The following is a 17535-nucleotide window of genomic DNA, read 5'->3' as shown; positions in this document are numbered from 1 at the left end:
TTTGGAGGAGGCAAGGCTCTGTATGATGTCTCCATGGTCTTGGCAAGGTTCTCGCCACTGAGCACCAACAGGAAACAAACATACAGAGAAGCTTTAAAACTGCAGGATAAAAAGGCAGCCCAGGAGGAACTGGATGCATCCTACTTCACATCCTGGTCCCACTGTTATTCACTATGAAAGCCTGTTCATTAATCAACCTCTCCAAGCCTCAGTTCTCCCATCTGGAAAAGGAGATGATATTAAAGGTATTTCTTAGGATTAAATTTCATAACACATGTAAAGCACTTAGCCCCAAATCTGGGTAACTCATCAAATACCAGCACTCTTGATGACAGCCCTTCTGTTTTTCCAGTCTATTCCATATCTCACCCAAAGCTAAATCTCTAGGACATTCTTTTCATAGCAGCACTGCCTTTCACAACAATTTTTAATGATTTATGAAATGGGGTATGAAATACAGTCCAAACTCAAGCTGCAGTCCAAGACTCATCACATTCTGCTCCCATCCATGTTCTGGCTTTGTCCTTCTTTAACCCAGCAGGCCTGGGACAGCCCCATTCACCAGCCCACTTCATGCTTCCCACTGCACACTTCTGCTTATGCTGCACCATACATCTCCTTGCCCCCCCAAAATCCACATATGGCCCCTACTTCTCTCCATCTCATAAATTATATTTATCTTTCCAGCACAAGCCTTCTTTCAAAGCCATCTCATGGCAATGGAAGCTTTCAGTTCAGACAGCCCTCTTTCAAATTTCACTTTTACACATAGGACCCAGATTCAAAGAGAAGAAAACAATGGCTTCCTGGCCTCCCAGAAATGTTCATTTCCTCAAACTGCTAAAAGGAAAGAGTCTAAGGGAAATGCTAGAGTACAATGTGAAGTCTGTTGTAGACTCCAAAAACTCTGGGGATCAAGAGGAAAAAATGTACATGAATTTTATAAAAACTTAGGAAACCTAAAAATAGAGCCCATCAGACCTTGATTTAAAAAAAAGAAAAAATAATAACAATAAATATAATCATTTGAATCCACACATCAACTAATACATATAGTGTTCAGTCAAAATTTGCTTTTTGGCTCAGAATATTAAAGCTAGAAGGACCCTGAGTTATTAATAATAACAGAAACAGACTAGAAATGCCAGCCCCCAGTCTCCTGACTCCCAGCCTGATACTCTCTGCTCTGCACAAGATGCCACAGAGAGCTTCATCTATGAGATAAAGACCCCAAGGAACAGCAGGAGGGTTAAGCTGTGAATGTTTACAAAAGGATGCTTTTAATCAGGAGGGAATATAGAATATAGAAGGAGAAAAGAACAAAAGTCTAAGAGTTTTTAAAGGTACTTGCCCCCTCCCTCAAAAAATGGATAGAATTTAGTATTCATGGTAGACACACAATTATACATGCATACACACACACACACACACACACACACTACAATTATAAATTTAAAGATTATAAAAATACTCTCTTTTATCAAGAAGTCCTCAGAGTACCCAATGGCAGAAAACTTTTTAAAAAACTTTCCTAATTAATTTTTTAGTTAATTTTAGACTTATAGAAAAGTTACAAAAATAGCAGTTTCTGTATACCCTTCAACTAGCTTCTGCTAATATGAACAGCTTAGGTAACCATTGAAGAAGCAAGAGAATTCCAGAAAAACATCTATTTCTGCTTCATTGACTATGCCAAAACCTTTGACTGTGTGGATCACAATAAACTGTGGAAAATTCTGAAAGAGATAGGAATACCAGACCACCTGACCTGCCTCATGAGGAATCCGTATGCAAGTCAGGAAGCAACAGTTAGAACTGGACATGGAACAACAGACTGGTTCCAAATAGGAAAAGGAGTACGTCAAGGCTGTATATGGTCACCCTGCTTATTTAACTTATATGCAGAGTACCTCATGAGAAACACTGGGATGGATGAAGCACAAGCTGGAATCAAGATTGCTGGGAGAAATATCAATAACCTCAGATATGCAGATAACATTACCCTTATGGCACAAAGTGAAGAACAACTAAAGAGCCTCTTGATGAAAGTGAAAGAGGAAAAAAAAAAAAAAGAAAACAAAGAAAGTGAAAGAGGAGAGTGAAAAAGTTGGCTTAAAGCTCAACATTCAGAAAACTAAGATCATGGCATCCAGTCCTATCACTTTATGGCAAATAGATGGGGAAACAGTGACTAACTTTATTTTGGGGGGCTCCAAAATCACTGCAGATGGTGACTGCAGCCATGAAATTAAAAGATGCTTACTCCTTGGAAGGAAAGTTATGACCAACCTAGACAGCATATTAAAAAGCAGAGACTACTTTGTCAACAAAGGTTTGTCTAGTCAAGGCTATGGTTTTTCCAGTGGTCATGTACAGATGTGAGAGTTGAACTATAAAGAAAGCTGAGCACTGAAGAATTGATGCTTTTGAACTGTGGTGTTGGAGAAGACTCTTGAGAGTCCCTTGGACTGCAAGGAGATCCAACCAGTCCATCCTAAAGGAAAGCAGTCCTGAGTGTTCACTGGAAGGACTGACATTGAAGCTGAAACTCCAATACTTTGGCCACCTGATGCGAATAGCTGACTCTTTTGAAAAGACCCTGATGCTGGGAAAGATTGAGGGCAGGAGGAGAAGGGGACGACAGAAGATGAGATGGTTGGATGGCATCACCAACTCAATGGAGATGAGTTTGAGTAAACTCCGGGAGTTGGTGATGGACAGGGAGGCCTGGTGTGCTGTGGTCCATGCATGGGGTCGCAAAGAGTCGGACACGACTGAGCAACTGAACTGAACTGAACTAGGAAACCACAGAGCATTTATTGTTGCTGTCATTGTTTAGTCGCCCAGTCGTATCAGACCCTCTTGCAATCCTATGAATTGGGATTCTCCAGGCAAGAATACTGGAGTGAGTTGCCATTTGCTTTCTCCAGGGGATCTTCCCGACCCACATCTCCTGCCTGCATCTCCAGTCTTGCTGGCAGATTTTTTACCACTGAGCCACCAGGGAAGTCCCTCAGTACATTTACCAAAACTGAGAAATTAACATCAATATAACTCAATTAACTGCACTGTACTCTTCTTCAAATTTTAGTAGTTTTTCAACTATATGTTCTTCTCTGCTTCAGGATCCCACATTGCATGTAGCTGTCAGGTCGCCTTAGTTCCTCAGTCTTTCCTTGTTACCCCCCTCCCACCTCCCCCCACCCACACATTCGTGCCCTGCAAGATCTTAGTTCCCTGACCAGGGATTGAACCCCATGTAGTGAGCAGAGTCTTAACCACTGGGCCACCAGGGAAGTCCCTCCTTGTCTTTCATAATTTTGACATTTTTAAAGAATCCTGATCAGCTATTTTGCAAAATGTTCATCAACCTGGGTTTGTCCAAGGTGGGTAATCATTAAAGTAGTCATCCATTTTTACAAATGCTCCTGTGATGGTTATTTCATGTGTCAATCTGACTACGGCATGGGGGGCTAAGTGATGTGGTCAAACATTATTCTGGGTTTTTCTATGAGGGTGTTGTGGGCAAGATTAGCATTTAAGTGATAGGCTGAGTAAAGCAGAACACTCTCCCTAGTGTGAGTGGGACACTCTCTCTAGTGTGGGTAGGCCTCCTCCAGTTAGTTGAAGGCCTTCATATGACAAAGAGGCTGACTCTCCCCAGAGGAAGAGAGAATTCCTACTGCCTGATTGCCTTTGAACTAGGACAGAGGCCTTTCCTGACTTCAGACTTAAATGGAAACATTGGCTTTTTCAGGGTCTTAAGCCAGTTCTGATTGGAACTACACCGTCAGTCCTCCTGGGTCTTCAGCTTGCTAACCCCCTCTGCAGATCTTGGTATCTGTCAGCCTCCATAATTGTGTGAGCCCATATAAATGTATAAGAGAAACAGACATGGATAGATCCAGATATCTAGATCTATATCTCCTATTGGTTTATTTCTCTGGAGACCCCTAATACCCCATCTCAGAGCATTATATCAGGAGGTCCATAATGTCCATATGTCTTATCACTGGGGATATTAACCCTGACCATGTGGTAAAGGTAGTATCCATAAGGTTTCTTCCCTGTAATGTTACTAGTTTTCCTTTTGCAGTTAATAACCTTGGGGGAGAAACTTTGAGACTGTATCACTCTCCTGTTTCTCCTCAAACTTTGGCCCACTAATTTTAGCATCCATCAGTAGATGTCAAACTGAAACAACTAAATACTGTGGAGTTTGCTTAATCAGGATTTTCTATTTCTCTATTACTTCTACATGTCTTTATTCAAATACTACTGTTCTCTTCATCCCCCTTTTACTGACATAGTCAATTGTTTATTTATGTAAGCATGCACCTGTCCATATTTATTTTATTCTATGGCCTGTAATCCACTACTCTCATTATTCCTTGTGTTGCTCAAATTGTTCCAGATTTGGTCTTTTGAGCTTAGCAGGAAGTATTTTTAAGAAAAAGACTGAATTTAGATTAGATTCTGCTTAGAGATGAAAAAGCCAAGTCAAAGTCTCAAGTCTGTAGCATCCCCAGGCTTCACCAAGTGGACCCAGTTCTCACTACTAGAGTTTTTAGCAAAAATAGAACATTAAGGGCACTTCTGAAGGGCACTGAGGGAGAAGGCTTGTGTGACGAGGCAACTCAAGCTTCATTTTCAGTAGGTGGATCCCTCCCTGGCTTCTGCAGAGATGCACAGAGGCAGCTGACGGTACTCTTATCACCACCTCCCATCCCATCCTTCCTCAAAGAACCTCCACTGGTCTAACTCAACACTTGCCTTAAGGCTCAGATCACATGCTCCCTCCTCCACTCCAGAAAGGTTACCTGCACTCTCCAGTCCTCGAGCACCTCTCCTCTGCCAACCCCCAGCGGCGCACCTGCTTAGAGCAGGGCTGTTCAGAGAACAGTTTGGGACCAGCAGCACCAGCACCACAAACGCTGTCTATTGAATCAAAACGACTGAGAGGGAGACTGGGAGAGAATCTGTGTTTTAACACGCTTTCAGGTCAGTGAATCTTCGAGAGCCAGCAATTCTTGGACCACACTTTGAATAGTGCTGTTTCAGATGGTTCTCATGTACACTGAAGTTTGAGAAGTGCTGGTCTAGACTACAGCATATCAGTGTTCTTAAACTCGAGCATGCATCATAATCCCCTGGTGGGTTTTTAAAAAATACTGATTTATCTCCCACGAATCCCCAGGTTTCGGATTCAGTAGGTATGGGTGGGACTCAAATCTCAGGTAGTGCTAAGGCTGCCGGTCCAGGAACCACACTTTGGGAACCACTCATCTAAATCAATCATTAGGTAATTCACACATGTCATCTCATAGTCTTATTTATGTGTGTGTCCTATCTCCTCAAGCAGTGTTTAATCTCTTTGAGGGCAGGTAACCGTCTTTTACTTTTCTGCACATCAAATAAGGTGTTGATAGCCTTACGTGTTAACCACCTTTATCACTAGTGGCTTAGTGGTAAAGAATCCACCTGCCAACGCCTGCCAATAGGTTAGATCCCTGGGTCTGGAAGATCTCCACTGGAGGTAGAAATGACAACTCACTTCAGTATTCTTGCCTGGGTAATCCCATGAGGACAGAGGATCCTGGCGGGCTACAGTCTGTGGGGTCGCAAAAGAGTTGGACACAACTCAATAACTAAACAAGAACAACAGCAAGTAGATTTAAGTATGCCTGATCTCTGTCCTTTCTTAGAATAGAGAACTCCTGTCAGGATTTTAAAACGTAAAAATGTGAAAGCATTTTGCAAACTAGAAGGTGCTATTCTAACATATGCAATTATTTTACACTCATCACCAATCATAGAACAAGTACTATTTGTGGGCAGAACAGTCCAACTTTCCTCCCAGTATAGAAATCCCTTCACCCACTTTCTGACCAGACATTTCCCAAACCCAAGCCCTCCAGGAACTTATCCATCATTTCCTGGGCAAAGCAGGCAATTCTATGGTTAGTCAGTTCCCTATACTGAGACAAAATATGTCTCCTTGGGACATCTGCCATTGATTCCAGTTCTTTTCTCTGGAAGCACACAAAGTATTAACAGTCATATTTACTCTACATGGCAGGGTTTCTCTGGTGGCTCAGTGGTAAAGAATCCATCTGCCAATGCTGGAGATGCAAGAGATGCATATTTGATCCCTGGGTCGGGAAGATCCCCTGGAGAAGGAAATGGCAACCCACTCCAGTATTCTTGTCTGGGAAATACCAAGGACAGAAGATTCTGGCAGGCTACACTCCATGGAGTTGCAGAGTCAGACATGACTTAGACACTAAATAATAACTCTGCACAGCACCCATTCCTAGGAAAATTAAGCCTCCACTAACATAGTTCTAGGTAAAAACTGATGACTTGTTTTCACACATATCACTTTGGGATAGTGAGCAGAGTGTTTGGGAAGCAGCTACAGAAATGAACACAGAATTACATCTACTTACTCCCTTCCTAATTCTGTTCCCAGCTTTTACTGGCCACTATCAGTTCCATTTCTGCCATTTAGCTAAATTTCCAAATGCTATAAGTGGCAGAAAAGACTGGCTGTGCTGGAAAATATTGTTCTAGAGAGAAATTAAAGATTAATAGTCAAAAGATTTTCAAGCACTCATTTTTCTATTAGTCTAAGAATAAATGATAATTACATGTTTCACCTACTGAATGCCCCCTATACTTGAGCACCAACACGATTTATATGCAGATAATTCCAGTGAAGTCAATGTCAATACCATTCCTTTTCTAACTGTTCCTCTCTCAATTAACTAAGACTTTAAGGACTATTGAGAAAGAAAGATTTTGAGTACCTTCCCCAACATGGCACAGATCCCAGTAACCTTCCAACTGTCAAAGAACACACACTTGGAAGTTCTTTTTCTGCATGAGACTCTCCCAGAGGGCAAAGCAGCAGGAAATCTACCTTTCAGTCTCTCTTACACTCCTGGTCAGATTTCTCTTTGTCAGAAACCACAGGGCAGGCCACTTCCTTTAAAGAGCTCTTGTTCATATTCCCAGCATACTCTAAAATCACTGAATGTGTGATTTTTTCAACTGCAGGGGGTGCTATCTTATATATGAGATTATTAACAGTCCCTATGAGTAAATATCAGAATTAAAATGATTAACTTTTGCAACATTCTGACATTTACTAGTTGCACCAATTGCCTTACACTCTGGGAAAAAATTAAGTGGGGAGGGGGGGCACCAGAAGAAGCCCCTAAATTTAATCGCTCCTCAGATTGCATTCTGGAAGGCAACTAGATACTCCTATAATCTTCTACAAAATTCTCTAGAGGGACATACAAGAAAATTTTTTTCAGTGTACATGCATTATCTTGACCCCTTCCCTAATTGCCACCTCCCCTCTTCCTCCGAATCTTCTCTTTGTTGATGTCCCTGCTCTTAAAACTCCCTGTGAATCAAACAAGGATGCACATACATTCCACTATAAGGACAGGATTGCACTTGCTCTTCTAAACTTCAGTGCTCCTATTAATGTGTCTGAACACCTTCTGAACTCCACACTCAAAGCATTCATGCACATACATTGTAATTTTAAGGAAGCGGGATAAAGGAATTGCAGCAGTTGTAGAAAAATTTCATACATGGGAGATCTAGAGTAGGAAAACATTTCCCAGGAGAAGGCAAACACCTGCTTAGCTTACTTATTATTATAATGTAATATCATTAAACAGCAGCTTCTGGAAGTCTTCAAGAACCATAGCTGACATCTCTAACAGTGACGCAGTGTTACTGACTCACTGATGATCATCCTTCTTATTTATCTCTCTTCTTGAAGTTGCTGCAATATTGCTGGTTTTGGGTCTGACTAGACATTTAACTGAAATAGTGAGATTTGAGGAGTATAAAAGCTCTATGTATCTCCCCAGTTTCACTTTCTCAACTACACCTTCTAAGGGTAAAGAGTAGAGAGCACCCTAAGTCAAATCACTTCCCAAGAGGCTTTCTCCTTAATTTCATTTCTGTCCTGGCTGTTCTGTATTTGGGCAACAGAGGAGGCAGCTGTTCTCTTTATTCAATAAAGACGATCTGGTTGCCCTCAAATATGATTTAGTTAATAAAAGAACACATCAGACTGAATTCAATGTCATGTTGAAGTTTAAAATCAAATCCTGTTGTAAGGAACTTATCCTTCTTTTAAGAAAGGTGAACAGAAGCAAATTCTAATGGCAAGTTTTGTGTTTGGCCATCAGGGTCCTGCAAGCAGACTCCACATTCCTGCAGGACTTTTCTTCACGTTATGGACCCCAGGTTTCACCTTAGCTGAAATCCGGGATCTTCAACCATTCTCAAACATTTGTTTAGTTGCTAAGCCGTGTCTGACTCTTTGCAACTCCATGGACTACAGCCAGCCAGGCTCCTCTATCCAAGGGATTTCCCAGGTAAGAATACTGGAATGCGTTGCCATTTCCTTCTCCACTCAAACATCTGAGCAATCACCAAACATTGGTGAAAATCTTTAACCACCAGAACTGTTTAGCATCTGGCCAGAGTGGCAGACCTGACTCACGCAATAGGCACAGGTCCCTTGGGATGAAATCAAACTGCTAATGACCTCATCTTTCTGAGGAATTCTCTGGCAGTCCAATATTAGGACTCGGTGTTTTCCCTGCTGGGGTCTGGGTTCGATTTCTGGTCTGAGAATGGCAAAAGAAAAAAAAAAAAGGGAATCTGATTCCTTCTCAGATGATACACCCATGAGTATGCTCAGTATCACGTCAGAATTCTGTGTGCTGCGTCTTTTCAAGCATAGGACTCACTCTTTAGCGCCTACCCTGTGGGAGATCTATTACCCCCCTACTGAATCTTCTTGTCCATGTATCCTGACTACCAGATGGTTAAGAATGTCCCACACAACTGTCTCCCCCATGCACACCACTTTCTCAAAGATCACTGAATCCAGAGACAGAAACCTCCTGTGCGTCAAGCTCTATAATCTCGGAAGAGATCTGGGTTTCTTCACAGCCAAGACAAGAACACTGCTAAAACCAGAATGAGTAGTAATAAGTGTCTCTTATTAAGAGACTTATTAAGAGACTGAAAGATAAGATTCCACTTCCAAAAGATGTAAAATCTTTTATCCACATAACTTAAGGCAACAGAGAGTTGATGCCTGTTGCCCATTACAGCAGGATAAGCACTCTTTCCTCTTGACAACCCAGCTGTATCCTCCACAGTTCAGCCATGCTCAGAGAGGCTCCTACTAGGATTAATGGGACTGGGGCTATGTAGGTGTGTTTGTTATTGATGGCTACATAACAAATTTCCTCAAAAATTTAGCAGCTTAAAAGGCCAAATATTTATTACCTCACAGTTTCTGTGAGTCAAGAATCCAGGCAGCTTTCGCTGGATGCCTCTGGCTCAGGGTCCTTCACAGGCTGCAATGAAGATGTCAGCCAGGGATGCAACTAGAATTATCACATTAGGTGAAGCAAGTCAGAAAGAGAAAGCCAAAGACCATACAATATCACTTACATGTGGAATCTAAAACATGCCACAAATGAACTCATCTATAGGGGCTCCCAGTAAAAAAATCTGCCTGTAATGGGGGAGACCTGGGTTTGATCCCTGGGTCAGGAAGATCCCTCGGAGAAGGGAATGGCAACCCACTCCAGTATTCTTGCCTGGAGAATCCCATGGACAGAGAAGCCTGGCAGGCTACAGTCAATAGGGTCACCAAGAGTCAGACATGACTGAACAACTAACCCACACATACACACACACAAAACAGAAACAGGCTCACAGATACAGCAAAGAGACTCGTGGTTGTCAAGGGGGAGGAGAGGTGTGGAAGGGATGGACCGGGATTTTGAGGTTAGTAGACAGAAACTATTACAAATAGAATGCATAAGCAACCAGATCCTACTGTACAGCACAGGCAGCTATATTCAATATCCTGGGATACATTATAATGGAAAAGAATATAAAAAGGAATGTGTATGTATGTATAACTGAGTCACTATGTTATACAGAAGAAATTAACACAGCACTGTAAATCAACTGTACTTCAATTTAAAAAAAATCCCAAATATTGGGGGAAAAAAAAAGATGTCAGCCAGCCTGCAGTTATCTCAAGGCTTGACTGGGGGAAGATGCTTCCCAACTCACTCATGAGGTTGTTAACAGGACTATGTAGCCCTTGCTGGAGCCTGGCCATGAGTTCCTGCCACATGGGCCTCTCCACCACGCTGCTCACAATGGTGCAGGCTTCCATCAGAGCAAGGGAAAGATCAAGGGCAGGAGAGACAAGATGTGCAAGACAGAAGCTGCCATTTTTTTTAAAACCTAATCTTAGAAGGGACATCCCATTGCTTCTGCCATATTCTGTTTGTCAGAAGCAAAGCAGTAAGTCCAGCCTGTGCTCAAGGGAAGGGGATTACCCGAGAGGATGAATCCTGGGAGGCAAGGATCATGGGGCATCCTGGAGGCTGCCGACCCCAGGAGAAAGATATCAGCGCAGCATTTAAAGGTGTTTACAGGTTAAACGTCATGATATCTGTAACCTTAAAACACTTCCACATCAAGAAAAAAACAGTTGAGGTAACTATGACAAAACATTAACTATTAAATAGAGGTGACGGTTATAAAGCTATTCGTTGGACTATTAAACACTATTCTACTTCTCTGTGTGTTTTACATATTCTACATACATCACATGTATAATATATTATGTTGTATATTATATAATTAATGTATATACACATGTGGGGCTTCCCTTGTGGCTCAGTTGGTAAAGAATCGACCTTCAATGCAAGAGATCCTAGTTTGATCCCTGGGCTGGGAAGATCCCCTGGAGAAAGGAAAGGCTACCCACTCCAGTATTCTGGACTGGAGAATGCAGTCCATGGGGTCACAGAGTTGGACACGACTGAGCGACTTTTACTTCCTTTCAAATACACATGTATATTATTAGAAAAGTATATATATTACCATATGAGGGTAAGTACTATGTATTGTATTACTATTTGCCTAAGCACACTGGAAATGTTCCATAAACCTCAGCTCTTAATATTATTTTGATTATATGCAAGACACAGCTCTGGGTACTTGGAATCGTGGGACTAACAGAACAGACAAGGTCACTGTTCTCATGGAGTCTACATCCCATGGAGAGATGATAAACAAATCAATCAACAAAAAAGAAAGCATTATCCAGTGATATGTGCAATGCGGAGAACTAAAGTAAGATGATATGATAGAGGGTGACTGACAGCTATGTTAGACTGGTGGTCAAGGAAGGCCTCTCTGTGGAGGTGATAGTTACCCAGAGACATGAATGTCAAGAAGGATCTGAAGCTGCTGCTGCTAAGTCGCTTCAGTCGTGTCCTACTCTGTGCAACCCCACAGACGGCAGCCCACCAGGCTCCCCTGTCCCTGGGATTCTCCAGGCAGGACCACTGGAGTGGGCTGCCATTTCCTTCTCCAATGCGTGAAAGTGAAAAGTGGAAGTGAAGTCACTCAGTCGAGTCCAACTCTTAGCGACCCCATGGACTGCAGCCCACCAGGCTCCTCCGTCCACGGGGTTTTCTGGGCAAGAGTACTGGAGTGGGGTGCCATTGCCTTCTCCCCAAGAAGGATCTAGTGGTGCACAAATCTGGAGAAGGGAATTCTAGTCAGGAAAAACAGCTAAGAGAAGTACTACAAGGTCAGGATAAGCATGGTGTGTTTGTGAAGTAGAGAGAAGACAAGTGTTTTCACAGAGTGGGCAAGGTTTAGGAAATGAAATTGGAGAATAGACTTATGGACATGAGGAGAGGGGAGGAGAGGGTGAGATGTATGGAATGAGTAACATGGAAACTTCCATTACCATATGTAAAATAGATAGCCAAGGGGAATTTGCTGTGTGGCTCAGGAAACTCAAACAGGGGCTCTGTATCACCCCAGAGGGGTGGGATGGGGAGGCAGATGGGAGGGAGGTTCAGAAGGGAGGGGACATATGTAAACCTATGGCTGATTCATGGTGAGGTTTGACAGAAAACAATAAAATTCTGTAAAGCAATTATCCTTCAATAAAAAAAATAAATAAATAAAAAAGAAATGAAATCGGAAGGACAGCAGGACCCCAGCGGGTGTATATCAAAGTATTTATATATATATACATATATATATTCTTTTACCTTATAGGCTTATAGGTTATTACAAAATATTCAGTATGGAGTGGGATTTAAAGATCTACTGTCTGCATGGCATTATCTTGTGCATATTTTTCTTTTCTTTTAATCATTCAGGAATTGGAACCCAAAACATTTAAACACATGGGCCTCCCATGTGTTTACTCCCATTCTTTGCTAGTGGTAAAGAATCTGCCTGCCAATGCAGGAGACACAAGAAACACAGGTTCAATCCCTGGGTCAGGAAGATTCTCTGGAAAAGGAAATGGCAACCCACTCCAGTATTCTTGCCTGGAAAACCCCATGGACAGAGAAGCCTAGTGGGCTACAGTCCACGGGGTCACAGAAAGTTGGACACACACACACACTACATTTAAACACAAAGTCACTTTTCTCAGGGAAGAAAACAATTAGAAAACCCCCAGAATGAAGCAAAAACCAGACTGCTTCTGTCAGAATGACATCAACCAATGTGTGCTGCTAAATAAGCCATAAAGATTCTAAGAATTTAGCACTGATTAGCATTTCATTTTGATCTGCTAAATAATTTTTTTATTTCATTAATAATCAACACATTTTTACCAACTGAGATAGCAACAATGAAACTAAAAAAGAAATCAGCCACAACTCAAGGCCACATAAGGATATAAAGACTTTAACAAGAGCAGGGCCTGGCCCCACCAATCCCTGGCTATTGAAGGTGGCCAGGCCCCCCAGGCCTCCATTGCACCCTCCGTCTGGAAGCCTGGAATGGATATGATGTCTGAAGAGAAGAGCTGCTGCTCTCTGAGGACTGGATCTAATGGCCCTCTCCATTAGAAGCTGCAGCAATTTAGTTCCTGAATAATATGTAAAAATCTTTCAGAGTACATGGATCACTTTACTTCAGTCAGATCAGATTCCGGTATGAATCTGTACAAAGCTTAATTTTTCACAGGAACCCCATCAATCCAGGTAAAAAATAAAACTTATGGTTCCCAGGTCAAGTTATTACTATTCTTGCAGGTGACTTTAATAAGCCACCAATGAACACGTACAGAAGTTGTCCTGGAGCAAAAGAAATGCATTGTAATTAGCTGCACAACCCAAGATTGGCTCCCTAGTCTCTCTGACCCCCACTGGGGTTTCTCAACTGTGAAATAACTAACTCCCATGGGTGTTGTAAGACTATAACATCTTCAGGATGCTGTTGAAAATAGTGTCTAAAATTTATTCACACACACACAAAAAAAACCCTTGCAGTCTGCGTAGTAGGTCTGTGACATGGAGAGAAGGAAGGAGTGGGCCGAGGCCCATGCAGACAGACCCAACCAGGGTCACCCTAACCAAGACACAGTTCCCTCATGCAGCCCCTTCCCAGAACACACACCAGCCCTTCTCTCTGCCCTCTAGTAAATGACAAACATATTTGAACCACCTCCTGGATTTTAAAAATAACTTTCCCAGCCCTGATCCTAATAAGCAATGAGGGCTGAGAACCACTGTCATAGACAGGCCCCTGAAATTTGCAAAGGGCTTAGAACCTACATTAGGAAACATTGCTTTGAGGTTCCAGAATATACCTTATAGTGTCTAGTATTTTCTTCTTTATCTGTGGGTTTTCTCTTTCGAGCTAGATTGACAGGCATAATTACTCCTGTCTTTGTTCTCCTCCTCTGCCCTCTGTTCAGTTACTCAACATATGCTAAATATGCTAATATGTACATAGATATAACCTAATGTTTCTCATCCTTTTCTGCTGCCAGTTGTGAAGGCTCTGCCCTGCCACTCTCACTGGGAGGCAAGGCGTGTGGCTGCTGCGTATGCGGAGGTATGCTCCCAGCCTCAGCCTGCACGCTTCATGAGAAGGCAGGGCAGCTTACACGATGCAATTAAACAGGGTAGGATTAGCAGCTGTTAAAACAGCCTATTCCCAAGCTCTCTTAAAAAACAAAAAACAATTTTGCTACTGTCCAAAAGTCTTGGAGTAAAAAGTCACTTCAAAAAGTAAAAAGAAGTAGAAGGTTAGAAGAGAGGTTTATCGAAAATCAACCTTGTTCGAAAAGTAGATTTAAAAACAAGGGGCATAGAGCAAAGGCAGGTCATTTAAAGTGCCCGCCTTTGGAAGCCATGAGTGGCAGCCCAAACATAAATCTCAATCCAAGAGATGAACCAGAGCACAAGTGAATAAATCTGCCTCGTCTTAGAACATGGAAACCCGCCTCTGCTCTTTTCTCTAAAGAATGAATACAAAATTATCAAACCATCAGAACCGAAAGGATCCCCAAAGACAATTTCCAGTTAAGCATCATACTGCCTGTGAAAAGACTCCCCAGCTATCTGGATGGTGGTCCTCACCCTCATGGAGCAACTAAAGAACAGTGGCTCCGACCACATGACAAGGTGTGTGCGTGCATGCGTGCGTGCTGTGCCGCTTCAGTCATGTCCGGCTCTTTGCAACCCTACGGACTGTAGCCCACCACGCCTCTCTGGCACAAGCCCTCCCAACTTTAGATGGGTCTGTTCTACAGCGCCATCAAAGCCTGAGCTGCCATCTGTCGTCATTTCACCTCATACACACCCCAGTCCCCCTCTGCCCAATCATGCCCATCACCTGCAGTGATACCTAAGGCACCCTCTTTCAATACCTGAAAAAAAACTCATTTATGACCCTTATATCTGCACTTCTCCAGACTATCTATGCCCACTATCTTCCTCACAGGAAATTATCTTGAGACTTACCACCTTCCTAATCACCCTTCTCTGGATGCACCCGGGTTTGGCCACGTTCTTTTTAAAAGATGGACCTCAGAACTGAATATTGCATCCTTTGTTCAACAAACACTTGCTGAAAACCTCGTATGTGCCAGGGGCTTGTTTGGGCTCTAGAGACAGAAACTGATCCACCAGTCCTGGCACCCAGTCCAGCTGAAGAGACAGTCAAGCCTACCATTCAGAGATAGTACACGAAGTGCTCTGGGGGAGAAAGTACCAGGGGCCTGGGAGCAGGGAACAGGTTCTCCTGGCACAGTCTGGAAAACAGTTCCAGAAAGGCTTCCTTGAGGACACAACTTAATCCAAGACATTATGCTTTGTTTAAACAGGCTATGTTTTTATTAGCTTCTTTGGGAGTCCATCATGCTGGTGACATATTGAGATTAAGTCAACTAAAATCCTCATATCTTTTTTCATATATTTCTCCCCACCCTGTATCAGTGCAATTCAATTTGGGGTCCTAAGTATAGAATTGGACATTTATCCCTACTGGGTTTCTTCTTGTTATGGTTGACAGCTTTCATTCCTGATTTTTCCATCCAATTTTTAGCTATCCTTGGAGTCATTTGAAAACCATTAAGCATGTCTTTGAAGTTGTCAATAGATCTCTGAGAAAAGACAAGAGCAGGGTCCCTGGAGATTCAGGGGATACCAGTCCATTAATGGGTACTGTGAGCACACAGATACTCAACCAAGCGCACATCTACCACCAATTAATCCAGGGGCTTTCCAACTTTTTTCTTTGGTAGGGGAAGTTCTCTATCAAACAAAATGAAACAGATTCCCAATACCCAGACAGGTAACAGAGGGGCTGATCTAAGCGAAGAAAGGGTAGAAAGAGTCCAGCCATCAAGGGATCCCTCTCCCCCACAACAAACCACTCAAGAAACCTTGGTGGTACATAGGCATCCATGAAGCCCCCTTTGAAAATGAGCCATCTTCCACAAGCAAGTCATGAGAGATGGTCTCCAATGGTTTGAAGAAATCAAGAGATTGTCTATCCAATCAGTAGGTCCAATAAGCCAAGAAAATAAACAGCTGATCCTGAACAACATGAATTTTAGCTGCTGCAGGTCCATTTGTATGCAGATTTTTTTCAATAAATGCAGTGTTCACATATATGATCCGAGGCTGGTTGAATTTGCTGAGGTGAAACCCACAGAAACAAAGGGCCAACAACGGGGCTTGAGCATCCGCCGATTTTGGTATTAACAGCAGGTCCCAGAACCAATTCCCAGTGGATACAGAGGGACGACTGCAATCACTTTTTGATATGACATTCACAATGAACCAGTAATAGTCCTTCAAGAAAACCAGCCATCTATTCAATAATTCATTCTAGTGTTTTATTTCGTTATGAGAATCTACTTCCTCTCTCCCCCTTTTGGAAACAAGGATGATTTCCTATCTCCATCTTCTGACATTTTTCCTAGCCTCCTTATTTCTGAGATTACAATCAGAATTCTAAGATCACATGGGGAAATTTTTCACATCCTAGGATATTGTCAGCCTAGAAACATGAGCTCCAATATACTATAAGCTTCCTGAAAGTGGACACCATTATACCATCATTATTCATCTTTGTTTTCCAAGAGCCTAGCATAGCAGCCAGTGCATAACTGATAAAAAAAATAATGTTCAGGTAGTTTTCCTGTTAGTCTTAGGTTGTTTAAAAATCTTGAAATGCTCTCTTTGACCTTCGCACTTAATTTAGATTTCAATTCAACTTTTTATGTAGAAGCAAATTACGAATTGAGTGTTGATTTTATCCTTGCTGTCACTTAAGTTTGCATCCTTGGAAAAAAAAAAAAAACCTTTAAATGTTCTGAGCTCTCTTGCAAACCACAATCTTCAGTCTCCTGACATTACAGCTCTCTGCTTAGCTCTTTAGAGCACCCTTTGCAGTAATAACAATTTCACTGGGTATGCCTGTGATCAAAGAGAACTGATGAAATGCATCATTCTTTCTGGAGAAAAATGCAAATAACTTACAAACGATCCATAAGTAGCCACCTAAGGATAAACCAATTTATACGTGTTCTGTCATGGTTAAACTTTCAGCTGCCCTAAGAGAAGGGAAAGCTGACAACATAAGGGGGCAGATAAGGATGAAGAAAAAGAGAGTGGTGAGTGCCTAGTAACTTAAGCTTCCTGTTACCATATCAAACAAAAACCAGGCACTCTGGACAAAAAAAAAATCCATACTATTAATAATCATAATCAATGTTTCAGCATTATAATCCTCTTTATAGATAAAAATTCTCGTAATTTTTTCTTTCTAGGAAAAACCCCAAAAGGCTTAATTATCTAGTAATTACAGTTGTCCCTTAGGATATCAGTTCCAGGATTCCCACATATACCAAAATCTGCAGATGCTCAAGTAAGTCCCTTAGTCAACCCTCCATATCCACAGGTTCCACATCCACGGATTCAGCCAATCACATATCCTAAACATAGTACATAGGATCCAGGCTTGGTTGAACTGCAGATGCGGAAATCAGGCAGATCCGGTTTTCCTGGGGGCTCAGCAGTAAAGAATCCGCCTGCCAGTGAAGGAAGATTCCACACTGAGGAGCAACTAAGCTTCTGCACCACAATTACGGAAGAGCCTGTACTCTAGAGCCTGTGGCCCACAAGAGAAGCCACT

At 42.2% G+C, this 17535-nt stretch overlaps 1 protein-coding gene across 3 annotated transcripts in view; it reads right to left on the bottom strand.

The window, feature by feature from the left end:
* Positions 1 to 17535, bottom strand: part of FAXC (failed axon connections homolog, metaxin like GST domain containing) — a 67654-nt gene that overhangs the window by 18627 nt on the left and 31492 nt on the right. The window lies entirely within an intron of this gene.

Source organism: Muntiacus reevesi, chromosome 19, assembly GCF_963930625.1.
Source record: "Muntiacus reevesi chromosome 19, mMunRee1.1, whole genome shotgun sequence".
NCBI lineage: Eukaryota > Metazoa > Chordata > Mammalia > Artiodactyla > Cervidae > Muntiacus > Muntiacus reevesi.
Note: the sequence above shows the minus strand (reverse complement) of the source record. Positions and strands in the feature narration are given on the sequence as shown.